Source organism: Taudactylus pleione, unplaced genomic scaffold (assembly GCF_031769625.1).
Source record: "Taudactylus pleione unplaced genomic scaffold, aTauple2 ptg000523l, whole genome shotgun sequence".
In the NCBI taxonomy this organism is placed as follows: domain Eukaryota; kingdom Metazoa; phylum Chordata; class Amphibia; order Anura; family Myobatrachidae; genus Taudactylus; species Taudactylus pleione.
The window spans coordinates 1,927,717-1,950,000 of NW_028284925.1; the positions used below are offsets into that span (position 1 = coordinate 1,927,717).

Here is a 22,284-nt window from a genome sequence, read left to right on the forward strand (position 1 = left end):
TTATTTGTTCCTCTGAAATCTGTAAAATGACAAATTAAAAAAAATATCCTACACAGTACGTTTACATTCAGCCATAGCTGTATACTGCGTCATGCTACGAGATACAGCGTGTACGCCTTTGAACGCGGGGCCCTCTTGCACTGACTTTTTTTTTTTTAATAGCAAAATGTGTTTTCTTAAAAATGCTCGTTAGCATATTTTTTTTGTAATATATTAATTTTAGATTTATTAAGTTCCATCTGAGAGCGTAAAAAAATGGTAGAGAGATATCCGATGGTGTGATGCCGCAGTATTTACACGCACGTTTAGGTGTCTTATTTTATTAATAATGCCTAGATGACAACGAGACAGTGCTTTGTACACGGTTTAGGGGTGTGTGAGACATCTCCCACAGACGCAGTAATTATGACGGTCATTGATTCCGACAACGCACTGACAGTTTTCGCCGGAACCAAACCTTTGGGTTTCTCCCGTTCCGATGCTTATTTCGGTAATATGATCTCTAATGGAGCAATGTTTATAAACCATGTCCATGTCCTGCTATGTTTTGTTCTGTCAGTCTTCTTTTGTTTGTTTGCTTGTTCGTACTGTGGGCCTGATTCAGACCCGCTCGCAAGCGGGTTGATAATGGGTCATTGCGCACACACGCGGTGTGCGCGATACCCGGAGCGAGTGAGAAAATTCACTCGCTCCGGGGTTTGCTACAAACGGGGCGGCTGTCGATGTTGACAGCTCGCCTTGTTTTGTAGGCGGGGAAGGGGGTGGCTGGACAAACGGAGGCGTTCCTGAAGGAACACCTGCCGTTTGTGGGCGGCCCTACTGACATCACTCGTGATGTCAGTAGTGATCTTCCTACTCTATTAGAGCAGGAAGATCACTGGGGCTTGCAGGAAGGAGACCCTACCGCAAGGCTCTCGTCGCAAGCCCAATGGTAGCGACCATCACCTGGCTGCTCGCAAAAGCTGTGGGGGTCCACCGACAGCTTAGAGAGCGGCCAAGAGGCTGGGTAAAAAAAACAAACAGCGGCCGCCCTGATTCAGAGCGAGCGCTCACTTTTTGCGACCGCCTCTGAATCAGGCCCTGTGTCTATGTACCATGTAAGGCGCAGCGGTCCCCTTGTGGTGCCTTGTAAATAATGGATAATAATAATAATTTACACATTAGCCTATAATGTCGGTATTGAGGCACAACTTGTTGAATTACTTCTCGGATCGTTCCCTGGTGTTTTTTCGAAAAAATATTTTTTTAAAAATGGTTAGGTGCAGCGTTTGTTTTTGTTTTAGTTTTTTTTGTTTTGTTTTCTTTAAGTTTTGTTTTTATTTTTAGAACCCTGCTAAAATCAATGGGGGTGACATATTGTGTTTAAGTGTTGATGGTAGTCTGGTTGGTGTGTGTGGTGCTGACAGGCTGGCATGCCAGGCCGCTGGGCACACTGGCATACCACAGGATGCCATCTAACAGGCGGGCATTCCCTTCAGACAATGTCTGGGAGGAGGCTCAGAAAACTTGATGTGACCAGTGAGTGAAATGTCATCCTCTTCTCTTCTCCCCCCAGCAGCTGCACAGACCCCTCATGAATAGGGGGAGGGAGAGAGGGTCTTTCAGCTACCCCACAAAAAAAAAAAATCACTGGGGGAGGGTCCAGGCTCCCATTCTCTGCACCACAGCCTGAGCATCAGCCCGAAAACAAAATAACTTTTCCCACCTCTGATCCTTCATGTGGCTTGTTTGCAATTACCCAAAAACTCTGCTGCACCAATCTCGGGGAGAAGCCACCACTTATTTGGTCCTCTAGCTAAAGGTCTGACTTGTGTGTGTGTGTGTTTTGGTACAGGCCTCCCACCCCACAGTACCTCCTAGCCCAGCAGTCCCATCCCCCTCTCTGAGGGGAGGCTCCTAACCAGCCAAAGAAGGGATTGTTTTAGAGAGCAGTCATCCAAAAAGAGGCGCAGACCCAATGCACAAATCTGAGGGCATCAGAACATGCTCACTGACTCTCTGCAACACTCCTGCATCTGAACCACCCCACAATCTCCATACCCCCCAAAAAAACTTTTCCCCTCTCTCCATATCTGTAGGGTGGAGGAATTTCTGCATTTTCAGGACTCCAGCTGCTGCCCTGTTCCCTGGTAAGTCTGAACTTTATTATAGCAACTCTGCCAAACTTTCCTGCTGTGGGAAGTTCTCCTGTCTCTGTCCCGCGTGTTTACCTGTTGTGAGGGATTACCTGGGCAATGACACAGGGGGACACTCCTGGGTCACCAGGAAACTAGCTCCCGAAATGTCCCAGAGGTTCCTGCTGCCCCTGGGATCTGTGTGTTCCATGGAGTCTGGCAGGCTGGGCCTAGTCTGTTGTGTCCTGTGCATTCCCTGTGGTTACTGAATATTCCAAACTCTCCGCAGTCTGGGAACATCCTATTAATGTCCTGGAAGTCCGATGTGATTCCCAAAAGCCTCAGCTAAACTTTGCAAAATGTTCCCCCCCCCCCCCCCTCACTGTAATTACCCGCATGTTGCATTATGTACAGTAGTAATAATAATTGTGGTAATATTGTTGACCATTGTGCCATTTAGTGTATAGGGGAGCAGCCTGTATCACTGTGTAACAGGTTTATTTCCAAAATACATCTTCGGAGATGTCCCATCATAATATCTGTCATTAGTCCGGTGACTCCGGTGATGTCATCTGTGTATATTATATATCGATGTTTACATGTGTCCAAAATGTCATATATTACACAAGGGAACATTGTTACGCTTGTGCACTGTGTGTGCGACTGTGTTTCTCGTTATATTTCTTTACATGTTTTTATTAAGTAAAGGTTAAGATATGGTGACAATTCCTGTCGTGTGTACAGTAGTTAATACAGCTCTGTCACCAGTATTTCTATTATTCTGTAATAATATAACTCCTGTCTATGACAGTCAGACCATCATGTAAAACCTCTGACAGACTATAGTGAGATTGCGCAGGAAATATGTCGCTAATAGCAATGACTACAGTTGGTGCAGTTGCTGAGTATTATTAACATTGAGAATATTCTTTAAGTGCAATAAAAGTAAATATTTGAGTAACTTCTGTATGAGATTTGCCAGTGTGGTGGAAATGACATTATCTAAGTTAGAATAATATTTCAGGCACCTTCCTGTATATCCTGTGTGTGTAATATGTGCTAATTTGCACTGTTAGTGGTAAATATGAGCAGTGTCTACACTGGGAAATTCTGCGTTCAATGGCTGAAGGAAAATACAATGCACCAGACAGGCTGCTGATGGGATAAATAAACGGTATAATACTGTATTTATAGAACGCTGCGATTACTGCTGCGGGCGCAGGGAAGGCGTTATATGTTCATCTGTCTCTGATTGTGGCTGAACACGTCAGATAATTTACCATATGGGTCTATAGTCTGTTTTCTGTGTATGTGTAAAAATGGGCATTTAGTGCCTTTCTAAAAGTGTTTTTTGTTTTGTCAAAGTTTTAAACTTGATTTGTTTTCAGGTCACTTGATACCTGGAGGATAAAAACCCGAATGTCCTCTGTGTCCTGGGTTTTTGTTTGTCTTGGGGGGGGTGATGTGCACCCCACGTTATACACAGGTTCTGAGTCTGGCGATGAGTCTCAGATCTAAGTGGACAACTGGTAAATGTTTTTTTTTTGGCTGGTACCTGTAGCATCTTTGTTGCCTGTGTGAGGTAATAACACGTTTGAGACGATCACTTGCGTCCTGGCACGTATTTACTGTGAGAGCCATTAGTTTGTTCGGAAGAGATTGTCAGCATTTTGGGGTAAATAAATTGTTTTGGATTTAGCGGTTTGTGTCATAGGTCGTCGTCCCCCAGCCCATTGACTGAGCAGAACGCAGTGGGGGTGTCCGCAGTGATTGACGGGGCACACTGGGACTCATCCTCTGCTGTGCTCTGAAAACATCATATTAAATTCTAAGTCGTGGAGTCACGGTATGTTGTGGGTCAGCGTGCCAGGGACTTTAAATGACATTTATTTGTATTTTGGAAATTTAGTTAAAATCTCAGCTGTGCAAAGAATTCTATGGAGACTTCCGCAACCTGTGGATCTGTCACTCCTGAGGAACCATAAGTCCCAGCATGCCTGACGTTTCTTAGATATTACCCTAATACAGTGCAGAGAATACTGGATATAAAGCCTTTTGTTTGCACATCATTAACACTGACAGAAGAGATGAAGGGGTAAATTTACTACAGTGAGAGTTTTAGAAGTGTTGCCCATCGCAACCAATCAGATTCTACTTAAGATTTAACTAGCACCTTCCAGAAGATAATAGCTAGAATCTGATTGGTTGTTATGGGCAACATCACTTCTAAAAACTCTCACTTTAGTAAATCTACCCTTGAAGTGTGAGATTTGGGGTAATGACACGTGAGCTCTGTATAATGGACAGGGGAACTGTATAATGACCGGGATGTTAATAAGGACAGATATTTGCAGACGTATTTGCAGGATGAATGCATATTGGCGTGTTTAGTTTGTTATGGTATCTATACAGAGGAGGCCATGGTGGGTACACGGGTATGGGGCCGACCTGTCCGATGCTGGATCCTTAATGATATGCACAGGAGTCGCACCGAGCATGTGCAAATCTGGTTCTGCGACGTTATTCACATTGCCCCAAAAGCCTCAGCATGGGGTGGCGTCAGGCAGCGTTCCATAAAAATGAGGGCGTGTTGGCCCAGTTTTCTGGGCGTACGGAAGCCAATGGCTGGGCCCTTAGACACCTCTTCACTGGCCACGGCAGCGTGATTTTGCCGGAGGGTTACTCAGATGTCCGATGGTCACTCAGTTCATTCGATGCTGGGTCTCCGGATGTAGCAGCTGATCAGAGAAGCCGGCAGTGGGCGTGTTTTTACTCAAGACGCCTCCTGCGGCCTTTGCATAATTTCGCACAGCTGCGCGGCTGCGTATATCTCGATGTCAGGCCCTAAATCCCTCTTGTGTCCAGCAGATCTGGTGATTAGTTGCAGGGGAGTTGGGCCGTATTGCGCAGGTCATGGTGTCAAGACAGGGTTCATCTCAAGGCACGTCGACGATCCCTCACAAATATAATATCCAGTGGTGTTGGCGATGCAGGCCTGGGGTCTGGGCCTCTGCAGTCACATGGAGATCTGCTTAGTGTCAGGTGCGGCTCAGCTGGTTTATGGGGGGGGGGGAGGCGAAGGTGTGAGAACACACTACAAAGCCGGCAAGGTGTATTTGTGTGACCGCAGGCCATCGGCTGGGGTTTTATATATGGGAGCTGTAATGAGCTGTAAAAAACACGCCAGTTTCTGCCTCTGTTAAGAGCGTCTGCAGGTTCTCTAGCCATCGAGGCACCTTAGCAATTACCACAACGTCCCATTGCCATAGAATGATCATTTCCCAGCATGCTTTAGGGTGAGCCACTTTTTTTTTTTTTTTTTTTTTTTTTTTTTTTTGCGGTCGTCTTACATTTTGACTCCTGACCGAATTTATAATGAGACGTTTGTCCAGGCTTACTGTGGTTCAGGAAATCTTTTCTAAGGAAACTATAAATTACTTTTGAAGTTGACTCTTCTCCAGTAAACTGTGTACTGTAGGCGGCCATTTTGCAGGCTGAGCCACTACTTCAGTAAATGCTGCCACTAGTGGTATCGCCTGTCCAGCGTGTATACATAGACACGGACACACATTCTGGCCACAAAGCAGCTGCTTCCACTGTAATCAATGAGTTTGGTGTAACCGCTGCTTATACAGGATCTTATTTCTATGTGTTTTAGGTACAAATGGTAAATGCTATTTCTTTTATTACATGTTTATTTGTAGAGTGCCGCAGTACTCGTCAGTGCCGGCCAGTATGAAGAACGGAGAGGAGACTAAACACAACTCCAGGGCATAGGAGTAGATACTAAGTATACAGTGTACAGGAGCTTCCACGGAGGGCAGGGCGCAGCGCCCTGCTAAAACAGCCCAGCGGGAACGCTATACCCAGACTCCCTTGCTGTAGACCCTTCATTTTTGTGGCATTTTTTAATGTTTCCACGACAAGAAAAAAAATCAGTGGTCTGTTGGGAAAGGGCTGTGCGCCATTTGCTGTTTTCTAGAGAACTTTGCAAACCGATATTTTTGTACATTACTGATGTTGGCAGATCTGCGCAGAAGCCGTACTGGCATGTGCAGATCCGTTTCTGCTACGTCGGCCGCTATGCCCCAAATGGCGCAGCATGATTAACCTGAAAGTCACTCGGATGTCTGATGGTCACCGTCACGCAGGTTGATCCAATGGCTTAGTCTTCGATTGTGGCATCCAAACAAGGAAGCTGGCAGTGGCCTCTCCGTCACACTCCTGCAGAAAGGTGGCCTCTCCGTCACTCTCCTGCAGAAAGGTGGCCTCTCCGTCACTCTCCTGCAGAAAGGTGGCCTCTCCCGTCACGCTCCTGCAGATAGGTGGCCTCTCCGTCACACGCCTGCAGAAAGGTGGCCTCTCCCGTCACACGCCTGCAGAAAGGTGGCCTCTCCCGTCACGCGCCTGCAGAAAGGTGGCCTCTCCGTCACGCGCCTGCAGAAAGGTGGCCTCTCCGTCACTCTCCTGCAGAAAGGTGGCCTCTCCCGTCACACGCCTGCAGAAAGGTGGCCTCTCCCGTCACACGCCTGCAGAAAGGTGGCCTCTCCCGTCACGCGCCTGCAGAAAGGTGGCCTCTCCGTCACGCGCCTGCAGAAAGGTGGCCTCTCCGTCACGCTCCTGCAGAAAGGTGGCCTCTCCGTCACGCTCCTGCAGATAGGTGGCCTCTCCGTCACGCTCCTGCAGATAGGTGGCCTCTCCGTCACGCTCCTGCAGATAGGTGGCCTCTCCGTCACACGCCTGCAGATAGGTGGCCTCTCCCTCATACTCCTGCAGATAGGTGGCCTTTGCAAAGCTCGGTAAATATATAGGGGCAGCAGATGTGAGCAGTAATTTGGTGATTATTAGAGGCCATGATACAAATTGTTGCCTCAGTCATGTTGTAACAGACGGCGGCGCAATGTTTAAGGCAAATACAAATTTGATAAATAGGCCCTTTACTCTATAAAAGTGAACATATGATATATTTTACTTCTGTCTAGTGGCTCCTCTTTCCCTATGGCTGCTGCTAATCAGCCTGAAAGACCCGGCAGATCCTCCATTGCCGTGAGTCTGTGTTATGCATTTTATTATAATGCCGGATTTCTCGCCCCCTTAACTCCTTCGTTTGTGGGAGACTCTCCGCCAGAAGTCAAATGAGGACAGGAGGTTGTTTAACTATAATGGTGCCGGGAGGGCGTGAGCAGCCACTTACAGTATATATCGTGTATCTGGCTGGAAAGGTTGCTTTCTGTACGTGTTTATTTACCTGTGATTACTGTTCGGATTGTCAGAGGCTAATTCTGAGTTTTGCTTCAGTGTAAAGTAAATGAAGGTAAGAAATACGATAAGGGGGGCAGAGACATTACAGCAGGTTTTCGTAATCTTTTACCTTCCAGCTCTTATGAAACTATTAACAAGTCTAAGCGTGTCAAAGATGGCGTCCAATATCGCTCGCAGCAAGATGTCCGTGACCGCGCGCACATCAATACTCTGCACCAATAGCGTCAGTATGACTTATTAGTTACATCAGCCATTGAACTTCCAAGATACCGTTTTAGTAGGGTCTATTTACTAAGCCTTGGATGGAGATAAAGTGAATGTCCATAAAGTCCCAACCAGTCAGCTCCTAACTGCCATATCACAGGCTGTGTTTGAAAAATGACAGTTGGGAGCTGATTGGTTGGTACTTTATCTCCACCCAAGGCTTAGGAAATAGACCATACTTACCAACATTTATTTTCTGCTCCACAGGAGATGCCCGGAGAGCAGTCACAGCAGGCCACTTGCCCCGCCCCCGTCATGGCGAATTGGAGCGCAAGGAGGGGGTGTGGCTAAATGATGGTTTCTCAACATTTAACCTGCATAGAGAGCTAGTGGCATTCTATTCTAATGAGAGGGAGGAGAAGAGTGGATGTGCCCGTAAGCAGGTTTTATCTAGTTATATAGCGCACACACATTCCACTGTGCTGTACACAGAATATTTCACTCATTCCCAGCAGTCCTTGTCCCAGTGGAGCTTACACTATATTCCCTATAACATGGACACACACATTAGGAAGCCAGTTAACCTACCAGTATGTTTATGTGGTGTTGGGATAAAACCGGAGCACCCGGAGGAAACCCACGCATAAAACAGGGAGAACATACAAACTCCACACACATACAGCTATGGTAGGACATCAGTGATGTGAGGCAGCAATGCTAACCATTGTGCCACCGCGATGCCCTGCTAAGGAAAATTGGAGGTGTTGTCTAGGGCAACAGCCCACTGTTCCTTTGAGAGAGCTAGAGTCTGGTTGCTGTGGGCAATGCTGACACTTTTCCTTTTGGTATACGGAATCTGGTTGCTATGGGCAAGATAACCATTTTCTTTTTATAGCTGCATTATGACTGGTTGCTATGGGAAACACCACTTTTCCTTTTATAGCTACAATCTGGTTGCTATGGGAAACACACCACTTTTACTTTTATAGCTACAATCTGACTGGTTGCTATGGGCAACACACCACTTTTCCCTTGGTAGCTGGAATCTGGTTGCCGTGGGCAACAACACCTCCATCTTTCCTTTTTAGAAGTTTTAGTAAATTCTGTCAATGTTAAGATTGAGAGGTGTTTCATGTTACACATTTATTACGCGCTGGGCGCTGATACTGGCGGGCTGAGGTGCCGACATGGGGAGACGGTTTCCTGATGTAATAGCGTAAACTGTAATTGTGCTCGGTGCTAATAATGCAAGGAGGTAATTTACTGCGGCCTCCAGCTGTGGCTCGTTAGAAGTGTTCGCTGATCCCTGCGCGGCATGAAGGCTGCCATTGTTTGCGGGCTGAGAAGTGGTTGTATGCTGCTGTTTCATGTCCACAATGGTGTCGCAGATAGGATGCTCTATAAATGTAGGGTCCAGGATGGGGCGGCCCATGATCCAAACCCCCCCCCCCCAGCCCCTCTCCTCTTGTCTGGTTGTTTTCGGTGACAGCTTTGGGGTTTTAGAGGGTAATTTGCCTTAAGGGCTGAGATGCCACAAACCTTAAGAAAACAAGACCTTGGGTCATTAAAAACACACCCTGGTCACCTGAAACCTCAAACCCTACCACTCAGGAGAAAATATTACGTTACACAAACTCCAGAGGCTTCCAGGCTGCGTAACCCTTTCCATGCCACAGGGATAGCCGTTCGTTTGCTGGAGCTGGGGATGGACTAGTCTCCCCCCACCCTCCGCTCATGGAAATAAACCACATATAGAGCCAAAACTAAACCTACACTGCAAGTTGCCTTCTAGACAGTCCCTACTACACATAAATGATGTTACCTAGCAATGCCCCCCCCCCCCCCCCACTCTCTTTTGCGCACTCTTTCCAGTTCCTGCAGGGATGTTACAGTGCGTTGGAAGCTCAGGTTGCAGAAGGGTGCACATGACCAAGCATTAGCCTCGCCTAATCTGAAGAATTGCAAACATCGGAAAGTTATCTTTTTAAATCCTGTACATTACATGAAACTTCTCACTTATATCATTGTATACAGATCATTTTCTTTCTCTGCATATTTCTCATCAAACATGTGAGATTGTGGGTGCTGCCATGTAAGAAATCAGACAAATAATTAGTACCAGCAGCGCCACCTATAGGCCTGGAGAGCAAGAGGTGGATCTATAAATGTGACACACACACATGTGTGTGTGTGTGTGTATATATATATAAATATATATATATATATATATATCAGCATCTTGTCGTACAGCCCTGTGTCTGTTATATACAGTATATTCTAATTGGATTCCTTCTCTCCTTAGCTGACATCAGTGTTGTCCTATTGATCCCTCCAGACGAGTCCCGGGACGGCGGTACATTGATCTGTTGCTCACCCTCTTCCTGATGTAAAGCTCCGCTTTGTAGTTATTACTTGTTATTAAAGGGCTGATGGAGCTCTTAACGACTCTGGTATATTGAGCGAGGGAAACGGCTGAGACTATTGCAACCTTTTATTTTTCCCCTCTCTTGCGTATAAATAACTTGTGAAGATGAAAGGATGAATTGTTTGCAAGGACATAGGAACCTAACATACAAGTAGCATTATACAAGAAAAAAATACTTCAATTAATGTGTAAATGTCTAAAGGGCCCATTTATCAAAGTTAATTTGACCTGTTTTCGGGGGTTTACCTCAAATATTAAGTATCCCCCGTATGTATGAAAGAGGGACAGCAGCAGGTATCTCCGATACCTTCTGCGATCCCTCCATTGCCGCCCGCAGCCGCCTCCCCCATAGGTTTCTATGGGGGATGCGATGCTGCCAAATGTACCAATATATATTGGCCCCAGCAGCTAACGCTATCTGAAGATAGCGTTAGCCGCTGTAGTCTATGGGGACTTACCGCATTTCAGCCGGCGGAGGGATCCCCCAGATCCCTCCACCGGCAATGGGCGCCGCTCATGCGCAGCAGTCCCGCATGCACTCCGGCCACATCGCAGGGACGGGCTCCTTTCGGAGCCCGTCTCCCTGCATGTGCCGGATAGTACATTCAGCCAGTATGATCGCATTTTGCAATGCGATCATTTGCGGTACTGGATGCTCTGATCGCATTGCAAAATGCGATCATTAATAAATGGGCTCCTAAGACTTTAACGGATTAGTTCACTTTTATTTTTAGGGGTTAAAATGTGAAAAATAGACCCAGGAGGATCTCTTTTCGCAGATATAATCGCCATCCCATATAGAATTGATTGCTGGATACGTTCTCTGATAGAACATATCTAACATTGACCTCTAGTGTAGCATCTCCAGGTTTCCGTGGGCTTCCAGGGGCTTGGTGCTCGCAGTTTCCCATCTATGGGGTGTCCCATATCTCTCACTGACAGCTGCTACATAACGGGGGTGCAGACGGATAAGGGCGTACACGTACACCAAGCCCTCTTGTTTTAGCGTCTCTACAGCAAAGTGAAGTCCTAGGTGCAATTTATTATAAAGTGTATTTAGCGAGTGGTTTCATCTTCCAAAAAATGATTTTACATTAATAGCAACAGTCAATTAAAAAAAAAAACTGCGCCAATGCGGCCTTTCGCCATTTTGAAGCCCATAATCTACGTTGTGGAATTGTGATCGGTGGTGACAATATTTGGATGACACCCCATCCAGACTGTTACTGCACGGTGGTTGTGTGTGATGTGTTTGTTGCAATACCCCTTGTCCACCCTGCACCCTGTTACCGAGCTACCCGGCGTTCCTTACAGCAGTGTGTTGGCAGCGAGAGCGGACTGTGTTGGCACGGTCGTGGTAATCCTAGAATCCCCGAGCGGTTTGGTAACTGGAGATTCTCTGGGAGTTCAATTCTTCTTCCCAAACTTGGCTCTTACGTTGGATGTGAGTCAGAAGAGATTCTTCTTAAACTTCCTCAGTATGAGTCGGTCACCCACATAGAACAAACCGATGACCCTTAAATCCCCAGCGCGCTGTCACGTGTACGCTTCTTTTATTTTTAACCCGTGATCCGAAAGGAAAGATGTCACCCAATGCCCAAAGTGTTATCTCTGGGATCATTATGTTGTTGGAATGATAGGTTAGTACATACGTCTAATTTCCCTTTGCAGTTGAGGCCTAAAATACTACTGATGGCTGACGTGCCTGATCCATAGAACAGATATGAATGCAATGCAGAAACACGGATAATCCTAATTAATTACCACTGCATAGGAATCGATCAATTCTGACTGGTGTATGGCGTCTTGCAGTCAGAAATGGTCACTGCTCATCAGGGCCATAACTAGGGCAGTGCGACCAGTTCAATGGCAGAGGGCACCGCAGGGCAGGGGGCGCTGTTTGGGCCTGTCAAATTTCTGTTTATTATCATTCTTGCTTGTAGCTTCCTCTTATTTCATCCCCAGCATCTCCTGGCCTCCCCTATCTCTTTCCTGGCCCTTCCCCATGAGGCCATGGCCCTCTCTCAGGTGCACTATATTATGTCCCTATTTATCCCCAGCATCTCCTGGCCTCCCCTATCTCTTCCCTGGCCCTTCCCCATGAGGCCATGGCCCTCTCTCAGGTGCACTATATTATGTCCCTATTTATCCCCAGCATCTCCTGGCCTCTACTATCTCTTTCCTGGCCCTTCCCCATGAGGCCATGGCCCTCTCTCAGGTGCACTATATTATGTCCCTATTTATCCCCAGCATCTCCTGGCCTCCCCTATCTCTTCCCTGGCCCTTCCCCATGAGGCCATGGCCCTCTCTCAGGTGCACTATATTATGTCCCTATTTATCCCCAGCATCTCCTGGCCTCCCCTATCTCTTCCCTGGCCCTTCCCCATGAGGCCATGGCCCTCTCTCAGGTGCACTATATTATGTCCCTATTTATCCCCAGCATCTCCTGGCCTCCCCTATCTCTTCCCTGGCCCTTCCCCATAAGGCAATGGCCCTTTTTTGGGTGCACTATCTTATGTCCCTATTTATCCCCAGCATCTCCTGGCCTCCCCTATCTCTTCCCTGGCCCTTCCCCATGAGGCCATGGCCCTCTCTCAGGTGCACTATATTATGTCCCTATTTATCCCCAGCATCTCCTGGTCTCTCCTATCTCTTCCCTGGCCCTTCCCCATGAGGCCATGGCCCTCTCTCAGGTGCACTATATTATGTCCCTATTTATCCCCAGCATCTCCTGGCCTCCCCTATCTCTTCCCTGGCCCTTCCCCATGAGGCCATGGCCCTCTCTCAGGTGCACTATATTATGTCCCTATTTATCCCCAGCGTCTCCTGGCCTCCCCTATCTCTCTTCCCTGGCCCTTCCCCATGAGGCCATGGCCCTCTCTCAGGTGCACTATATTATGTCCCTATTTATCCCCAGCATCTCCTGGCCTCCCCTATCTCTTCCCTGGCCCTTCCCCATAAGGCAATGGCCCTTTTTTGGGTGCACTATCTTATGTCCCTATTTATCCCCAGCATCTCCTGGCCTCCCCTATCTCTTCCCTGGCCCTTCCCCATGAGGCCATGGCCCTCTCTCAGGTGCACTATATTATGTCCCTATTTATCCCCAGCATCTCCTGGCCTCTACTATCTCTTTCCTGGCCCTTCCCCATGAGGCCATGGTCCTCTCTCAGGTGCGCTATATTATGTCCCTATTGATCCCCAGCATCTCCTGGCCTCCCCTATCTCTTCCCTGGCCCTTCCCCATGAGACCATGGCCCTCTGTCAGGTGCACTATATTATGTCCCTATTTATCCCCAGCATCTCCTGGCCTCCCCTATCTCTTCCCTGGCCCTTCCCCATGAGGCCATGGTCCTCTCTCAGGTGCGCTATATTATGTCCCTATTGATCCCCAGCATCTCCTGGCCTCTCCTATCTCTTCTCTGGCCCTTCCCCATGAGGCCATGGCCCTCTCTCAGGTGCGCTATATTATGTCCCTGTTTATCCCCAGCATCTCCTGGCCTCCCCTATCTCTTCCCTGGCCCTTCCCCATGAGGCCATGGCCCTCTCTCAGGTGCACTATATTATGTCCCTATCTATCCCCAGCATCTCCTGGCCTCCCCTATCTCTTCCCTGGCCCTTCCCCATAAGGCAATGGCCCTTTTTTGGGTGCACTATCTTATGTCCCTATTTGAAAAATGAGGAGGGGGCGCCAAAAAGTCTAGTTACGGCTTTGCTGCTCATATTGCTTAGTAAATAACAAGCACCACTGGGGACGTTTAAGAAAAAGTTGGGATTTTACCACTGGGAATGCGAAGTGGCATCCTGGTCTTTAATCAGTGACAGACCTGAAAAACACCCCTTTTGTGTGTAATATATGGCCAATTAAGACCTCGCTGGGAAAAGCTTTATTCATAAAAAGCCACTGTGTAAAACTTGCCACAACTTTTATGATAACTTGGCCACTAGGTGGCGGGGTTTAATGCCATAAGTATTGCTAGTTCTGAAATAGGCAGAGGTCTCATGACAGATTGCAGACATTGCAGGGTACCAGTGCGAGCATCACATACATCTGTACATTTGTTTTACCGTGGGGTCTATTCAGCAATGACTTTTTCTTAAAAAATGCGGAAACTATGATTTCCGTATTTTTATATGTAAATCCCCCATTCAGCAATGGGATAATGGAGAAGATACCGCAATTATCTTCTCCACTAATTCCCATCTCGCACTGTAGGGATCAGCCATTGATCCCTACAGTGCTTTAACGCTCTCTGCTATTCCGCAAAGCAAAAAGTGTTAAATTTCTCGAAAAATCATTTCATTATATAACGCCATCTCAGAATGGCGTAATATGAAGAAAATGCATTAAACTGCCCGAAAATTGCAGGGACAGAGGAAAATTTTCCCATAAGTCCCTACAGCATCCTGTAACTCCGCCCAGTCTCCGTGCCCGCTTCCCGGTGATCGCCGACAGGTAAGTCCAATTAGAGCCTGTTAAATCTGCCGAAAGTGATTGACGTGTATACAGGCTTTATACTAGCTTGTATACATTTATATTTATGTGCTATTATATTTAACATTTCTATATACATTTTGATTAGAATAGCACATAAATATACATGTATGAAGGCTAATATAAAGCCTGTATACACATGTCAATCTATTTGGACAGGCTGGAGTTATACTTACCCGTTCGCGGTCATCCCGAGTGCATGACTGAGCAGAAACAGAAGGGATTGTTTTCGGAAACCCATAACAATCCCTCCTGTAACATCGGCGGGACAGCGTGTTACCGCGACCGCTGTCCCTGCACAAAATATTGCGGAATAGCAGCAATAACTTTTTGAAAATTGATAATAAATCGAGACGATGTTGCGCGATAATATTCCGGGCAACATCGTCACTGTTGCTGAATAGAGCCCTGTGCGGTTCTAGTCTGTGTGTCACCGTGCGTCGTTACTTCAGTGTTATTCTACACTACTAGCATTGCATAGACAGATTCTCCCTATACAGACACCTTAAGCACACCTGACTACTTTTGAAAAAGCATTTCAGGGAGATTGTGAAAGTAGCACCTATGAGCCCGGCGGTAAAGTGGGCGTGTACTGCTACATCTGAGGGGCGTGTCATACATGTGATGGGTGTGTACTGCTACATCTGAGGGGCGTGTCATACATGTGATGGGTGTGTACTGCTACATCTGAGGGGCGTGTCATAAAATTGATTTAAATCCAAATGTAAATGAGCCCCAAAGCAGTTAGTTAGATCTACTTGTTGATGAAAACACACTGATACTGCACAGAAACTGCATGTAGCCATAGGGATCATTGGGGGAGATGTATCATAGGCGAAAATGCGGTAAAACCCCCGAAAATGCAGTTTTCGGGGGTTTTACCGCATTCCCCGTATGTATTAAGCAGCAGAATGCGCTGCAGTCTGCTGCTTCACGTTGCTAGGTAACGCCACCTACCCAATAGAAGCCTATGGGCTTCTTAGCTCGACGCACGGGGCTGGGAGGGATCCGAACGGATCCCTCCCATGAGCCCCCGCGGCCTTCTGTGCATGCGCAGAAGGACTTCTGGGTGTTAAACCCGGAAGTCCCTCTGCCCGGCAGCATCGCAAAGGACAGCTCTCATCAAGAGAGCTGTTCTTTGCGATATTCTTGGTACAAACCGCGGTAATTAGCCGCGGTATGTACGCAAAGTCGGGGGGGATGTACCGCATCGGCGATGTCACCGATGATGCATCTCCCCCATTGTGCCTTATACCAATGCAGGGAAATTATACTAATGATCCCATTTGAATGTATAAATCTCTGTTTTATTTTAAATAACAGCTACATAATGGGGGTAAGGTGCAATCAGGGAGATTACTAGGCTCTTCAGGGACTCTGGGAGACTGCTGCTATTTCAGGGTGTCTCCCTGACAAACAGGGAGAGTTGGAAAGTATGACCTTAAGGGATCGGTGACACGTGCTGGAAGATGAATATAATGCTCTCTAGGACTTTAGCTACTGGCTGAATAATTAGCAAGACATAATAGTTAGATAATTCACACGCTGTACAATCTGACCGGCCATTTCCTTCAGCCATTGTCCCAACATTTTTGTTCTTCCTTTTTCCAAAGATACCGGAAACCAACTGTGACCTGCAATCATTGTAATAAGTGTCTGTCAGATAACAGTGGCAGTATGTTTGTGAGTTACTAACAGGTGATTTCAGACTGAGAGGCCTATTTCTCACAATCTGGCTCCCTCTCCGGAGAAATTTGCGAGGTTTGTGAATCTCCAGCATGACCATAGAACATATGGAGCCTGTGCCAGCGAAGTGGTGGGTAGTAAATGGGCAGCCATGGCTATCACTATACTGCCTGTCCTGACACTGCAAATTTTCAGCAGGGGAGGAGAAAGGAGGTTATCAGGAGGGATCTTCTCATCTCTCTCCATCAATGCTCTCCCCAAACCAGCACTACGACTAATGCCACCTGAAGATGGAGTTGGCCATCGAAGCCAAGCTAATAATTTCGGAGCTTGGTAAGTGGCCCAGATTGCTGTCTCCACTGCGAAGTATCGTTACTTTGCATAACGCAGATAGGGCTGAATTCTTATATTATCGATTGACTTCTTAAATTATTCTGCGGCTAAAAGAGGCGTAAAAACCCATTTGTATACGCCCTGTGACTTGTAGTCCCTCAAGACCCGGACAGCAGCAGGTTTCCTAAGCATGCTCTGAGGTAACGCTATTAACAAGCAGCATTCAGGGAAAACTCCAGCGAAAACACGTCACGGGAGAAGTGAGGAAATGAAGCACACGAGGGCCCTGCTCGCGAGAGCTTACAATCTAATGGAGGAGGGGCAGGCATATAGGGGTGACACATCGTTAACGATGAAACGATTCATACGACGAACTATAGATCGTTTGATCGTTAGTTAAATCGTCTAAATGTATGCACTATATCGTCTGTCCAGAAGTTCAAGGGAATTCATTAACGATGTTGCATCGTTTGCACATCGTCTAGTGCAGGGATGGAGAACCTCAGGCCCGGGGGCCGTATAAGGCCCGTGGAATCATTTGGTCTGGCCCTCAGAGCTGTTTTCTGCTAGCCTCATCTGGCTAGCAGGGTGCCTAGAATGGTACCCTGCAGCCAGAATCTATGCAGCAGTGCCGTCTGGAGAGTCCTTAGGGCGCTTCAAAGGATCACACCGCTGCCCTTACAGCTCCCTGGAGCATCCTCAGGATGCTCCTGGCATTGCTGTAATCACCGGTGATTGTGGCCCCGCCCCAGGTGACGTCACACGGAGGGGGGTGTGGTCTACACCAGACCCGCAAATAATGTCATATATATCACAATGGCCCTCTGCAGAAAAAAGGTTCCCCACCCCTGGTCTAGTGTGTACCCAGCTTCACACGGGCTGCACCGTCTTTCCTTGGCAAGTGAAGATTGATAAATTGCGGCGCCACCACAACCTGCGGTGATACAGATTGTTACTGTAGGTAACGCTGATATAAGTACATCACTATATCCCTGGGTCTCGTCTCCAGGGTGTGGTATGGATCCCTGTACACCCTTCCTTTGTGTGTCGGCATTGTGGGGAACAGTGGCCGTGATTCAGAGACGGACGCTCTTTGTGAGTGCTCGCTCTGAATCTGGGCGGCCTGTTTTTTTTTTTTTTTCAATCCGGCCTCCTGGCCACTCGCTAAGCTGTGGGTGACCACCCACAGCTTTTGCAAGCGGCCAGGTGATGGTCGCGAACATCGGGCTTGCGACGAGACCCTTGTGGTAGGGTCTCGTTCCCGCAAGCCCCAGTGAGCTTCCTGCTCTAATAGAGCAGGAAGCTCACTACTGACATCACAAGTGATGTCAGTAGGGCCGCCCACAAACGGCAGGCGTTCCTTTGGGAACACCTCTGTTTGGCCAGTCACCCCCCCCTTCCCGCCTACAAAACGGGGAGAGCTGTCGATCAGCATCGACAGCCGCCCCGTTTTGTTGCGAGCCCCGGAGCGAGTGATTTCTCGCTTGCTCCGGGGCTCGCGCATGCGTACTACCCGGCCATCGACCCGATTGCGAGCGCATAGTGCTTGTGAGCGGGTCTGAATCGGGCCCAGTGTGCGGGGGAGCATTCTCCTAAATACCTGTTTGGCTATAGGTTACCCTTGTCACAGTGATCATCCTAGTGCGGACTTCCAGGTTATTACCCTGCTTTCTCTGCTGTGTTTTTACAAGGGATTTAAAGGGTTTATGCAAAGAGCAATATGTGAGCACGTCTACATAATGTATAAGAGCTTTCTGGGGCTCTATCACGAAGGCCCATTGTGGTCGCAAAGCCACTTTCTGAGGTGCGGTCTGTCTGTGATCACAGACACAGGAGATCAAAATGCCACAAAACACACAAATAATTAGAGACCCTGCAATAGTTAACCCTTTGTGGTTGAGCGTAAAGCCTGTGTGTTTATGCCATGTTAATGCATGTCACTGATATGACCCAGCTTTCGCAGAGACATGTTTAGGGGAATATTTATATGAAATAATCTTCACACATTTTACCATTGGCTTAATCTTTCAAAGTACTTAACTATTCATGAGTAAAATGAAGGGGTGACTGACCCCGAAACGCTGATCCCCAACACACGTTTTTCAACAAGTCTCCGAGTGCCTCCTCATTTGGTTGGATGGAGATATATATATACATAAATTTTTTTTATTTTTTATTTTTTTTTTTTGTATCTGAACTAAAAAAAAAGTCCTCAGTGATGTCCCTGGTTCCTAGTGACTGGATAGGCTGCGCACTTAGTGATGTCACTAGCTCCTACGGACTGGATAGGCTGCACTCTCAGTGATGTCACTTGCACCTAGTGACTGAATAGGCTGCATTCTCAGTGATGTCACTGGCTCCTAGTCTCTGGATAAGTTGCACTCTCAGTGATGTCACTTGCACCTAGTGACTGAATAGGCTGCATACTCAGTGATGTCACTAGCTCCTGCTGACTGGATAGGCTGCACTCTCAGTGATGTCACTTGCACCTAGTGACTGAATAGGCTGCATACTCAGTGATGTCACTAGCTCCTGCTGACTGGATAGGCTGCACTCTCAGTGATGTCACTGGCTCCTAGTGACTGAATAGGCTGCATACTCAGTGATGTCACTGGCTCCTAGTGACTGGATAAGCTGCATTCTTAGTAAAAGTTATGACAACGTGTAAGTTCCTTTCTGTCAATAGACCTACCATAGGCTATTTGCCTTCCTGTGAGTGCTGCATATATACAGAGATTTGTGGCGGGAAGATGCAATACACCTTAGTTCCCTGTCGCTGTGCGCAAATCTATTTATTGTGCTAATTATTGAGTCTGCCTTAAGCTCTTTGGTTCCTCCATTTACTCAGTCACACAAAAGGAAAAAGTCAACAATTTATTAGTTTAAAAAGCAGCTTCCCTATAGACTTATCACACAGAGCGGGGATTAGTTATGTCCACAGAACCCTTTGTGTTGTGTGTTATGTTCTTTGTGTTTACATGTAACACAGCAGTAGGTGTGAATCTTCCTGCAGCTGACGTGTTACCTGTGGACTGACTGCAGCAGGTGACGGGATATTCTGTAGATGAGAAATAACTTTACTATACTCCGCTTTCCTTTGATTTCAGTACATCTTTGTAATGTTCAATCGTTCATATCTGAAGGAAAATCTGTCAGATCTGTCAGATGAACTGTTTGAACGATGCGCGTTCCCGATGGTCAGATAACGATATCTGACATCTGATGTGTTTGCAGTCAGACTTGGACGATTCCATTCATTTTAATGCAGTCAAAAATCGTTCAATCGTTCAAATCTTTGGTACAATCGTTCGATCGTTCATCTGACAGATCTTACAAATCTGATCGTGTGTATGCTCCACTAAGCTGCATACACACACAACGATTTTGTTATCAACGATTTTAGGAACGATTTTCTGTCAGATTATCTGTCAGATTTTTTAAAGTGTAATGAACGATTTTTTAGAACTACAAACGATTTTTGCGTATTCCCTTACTGACAATCGTTGAGTTGACAAGTCTGACTGAACTACAAACTACAAACGTGAACGCGCATGAACGATAATCGTTCATCCTTTGACTCAGAAAGTGAACGATTTTTTCAAACGATTATCATTAAACGATATTGTTTAGCGAAAATCGTTGTGTGTGTATGCAGCTTAAATGTTAAAAATTGCCGAGGAGCTGCTTACTGCACACTGCCATAATGTCTGTGATTTTAAGTCACTGACTTCATTTAATAAATAAACCACCTTGCTAGAAGAAAATCAGAACAAATCTCGTGTTATTACAGAATTTTATTTACCCTCCGTATATTTATTAAGTTATTTTTATAGCACACACATATTCCGCATCGCTTTACAGAAGTCTCCATTTTAAGATAAAAATGTCGGGTCTTGCTTCAGAATCCACTTGACACATCCCCCTTAATTACTAATTAGGCAATTGGAAGCTTTCAATGCGCTTAATTAGTACAGTAAGTACATGTCATTAATGTGTGTGAAACAAAAATGGCCTAAAATTTCCCCAAAACAAACTATGTAATTTGTTTGTGCGCTCCAAATTTAATGACAGTATTTATTTTGATGACAGATAATTGCTTTTTTTTTTTTTATAAAATAAAATTAGTGGCTTAAAAAAACACAATCACATTTCTTCTATACTTTTTTTTAAACTTTCTTATGTTATTATTTTGTAATTATACGTAAAAAAAATTGTTTTATCACTTTATTGACTTTTTTTTAAAGAAAAAATGCAGAAATCAGCAACTTAATGCATTTTTTAAAGATCAAAGTATTGTTTCTTTGGGATAGTAATAAACATTATTACTGTTACCCAATATATATATTTTTTTATGTTACAGGCTGTTCCCCATTTTTTTTTTCAGTTGGATATTGGGGATATCAGGAGCCCCCGGTAATGAAAAAAATGGTCGTGATGCCTGCGGTAATTTATTCCACAAAAAGGTTGCGACCAATTGAATATACCCCTCATAGCGCTATAGGTAATAGAGTCTAAAGAAAGAAAAGAATACACTGAGGAGGGTGTTCCCATGACCTGATTAGGCTCATCCATTATTTCTTGACAATGATTAGCTAAGTATTGTAACATGGTATTGTGGCCCCCGCGGTGTTGTTATAATGAAATCTGGAGCTTATATTTCACTTTGCGAAAAAAAATTCCGCCACATGTGTGCAGAGCAGCTTTGGTGCACAGACACAGTATCCAACAAGAGTCCCCCGCGAGAGCAGTCGCCTTTCCGAGCCCCACCCACTTCCTAGAAAGTTGCGCTATCATGACCCTCTCCTCTCTGTGTGATGCCCCAATTCACTGCATTGCACTGCTGGAAGCGGGGCTATAATGATGTAATTTGCCCCCTACTCCCACTGTGGCCGCCTACATTTCCCTTCCGGGAACTCTATCGGAAATAACCAATTGCTAACGCCATCTTCAGATGTTTTAGCTGCTGTATGTAACCTATAGGTATCAAGGCATACTAACAGTCCATGTTTTCAGGATATCCATGCTTAACAGGTGACTTAATCATTAGTACCTCAGTAGGTTGTTTATACCATCTGTGCTCAATCATGGGTATCCTCAAAACCTGGACTGTTAGGCTGCCTTGAGGACTGATGGCCTGATTCAATACGGAGCGCGGCTGCGATCGATCGCGGCTGCGATTACGCCCGCAGTCTAACTGCGATGATATGCTAATCCATTGCCGTCGCTATGCCGTCACAGCACTACATAAGGACGCCCACTTTACCTTACACACATCCGTAATGTTTAGCAAGACTGCGAAACCATCGGTATCATAGAGTATCATCGCAGTCTCACGCACACTCGCACAAGCTCTGACCTTACTCAGGAATTGCCAACTTCATCTCACGCTATGAGGCCTCAGGCTGCGTACGGCATCGCAGTGGATAATTTATGCACGCCCCTTCAACGGCATTGTAACGCACCTGAACGCCTGCGTATCGCCGACCACCACCAAACGGCACTTCCTGTCAATCACTCTGCGATGGGTCTGCATAGTCGCTGCAATCTCAGTCACAATCGCAGTTTGCGCTCTGCGATGCATGCGCAGAATGTAACAGTCAGACGATTGCGAGTGTAATCGCAGTTGCGATCGGTAGTGAAGCAGGCCCTGGGTTTGGGGAACCTTAGTTTTTGCCAGAGGCATCATAGGGTCCCCCTCCGGCATCTGTAAGGTGCGCGGGCTACATGCACGGTAGCTTCACGCTTGGCGATTAGGAGATGATTCGCTA

At 46.5% G+C, this 22,284-nt stretch overlaps 1 protein-coding gene across 2 annotated transcripts in view; it reads left to right on the forward strand.

Moving 5' to 3' along the window:
• Positions 1–1,684: 1,684 nt before the first annotated feature.
• BOC (BOC cell adhesion associated, oncogene regulated) overlaps positions 1,685–22,284 on the forward strand; it is a 70,785-nt gene continuing 50,185 nt past the window's right edge. The window contains exon 1 of one of the 2 annotated variants that reach the window (XM_088450760.1): positions 1,685–2,129. The gene's annotated coding sequence lies outside the window, so the exon portion shown is untranslated. The remainder of the gene's footprint in view (positions 2,130–22,284) is intronic. The other variant, XM_088450759.1, reaches the window with a different exon arrangement.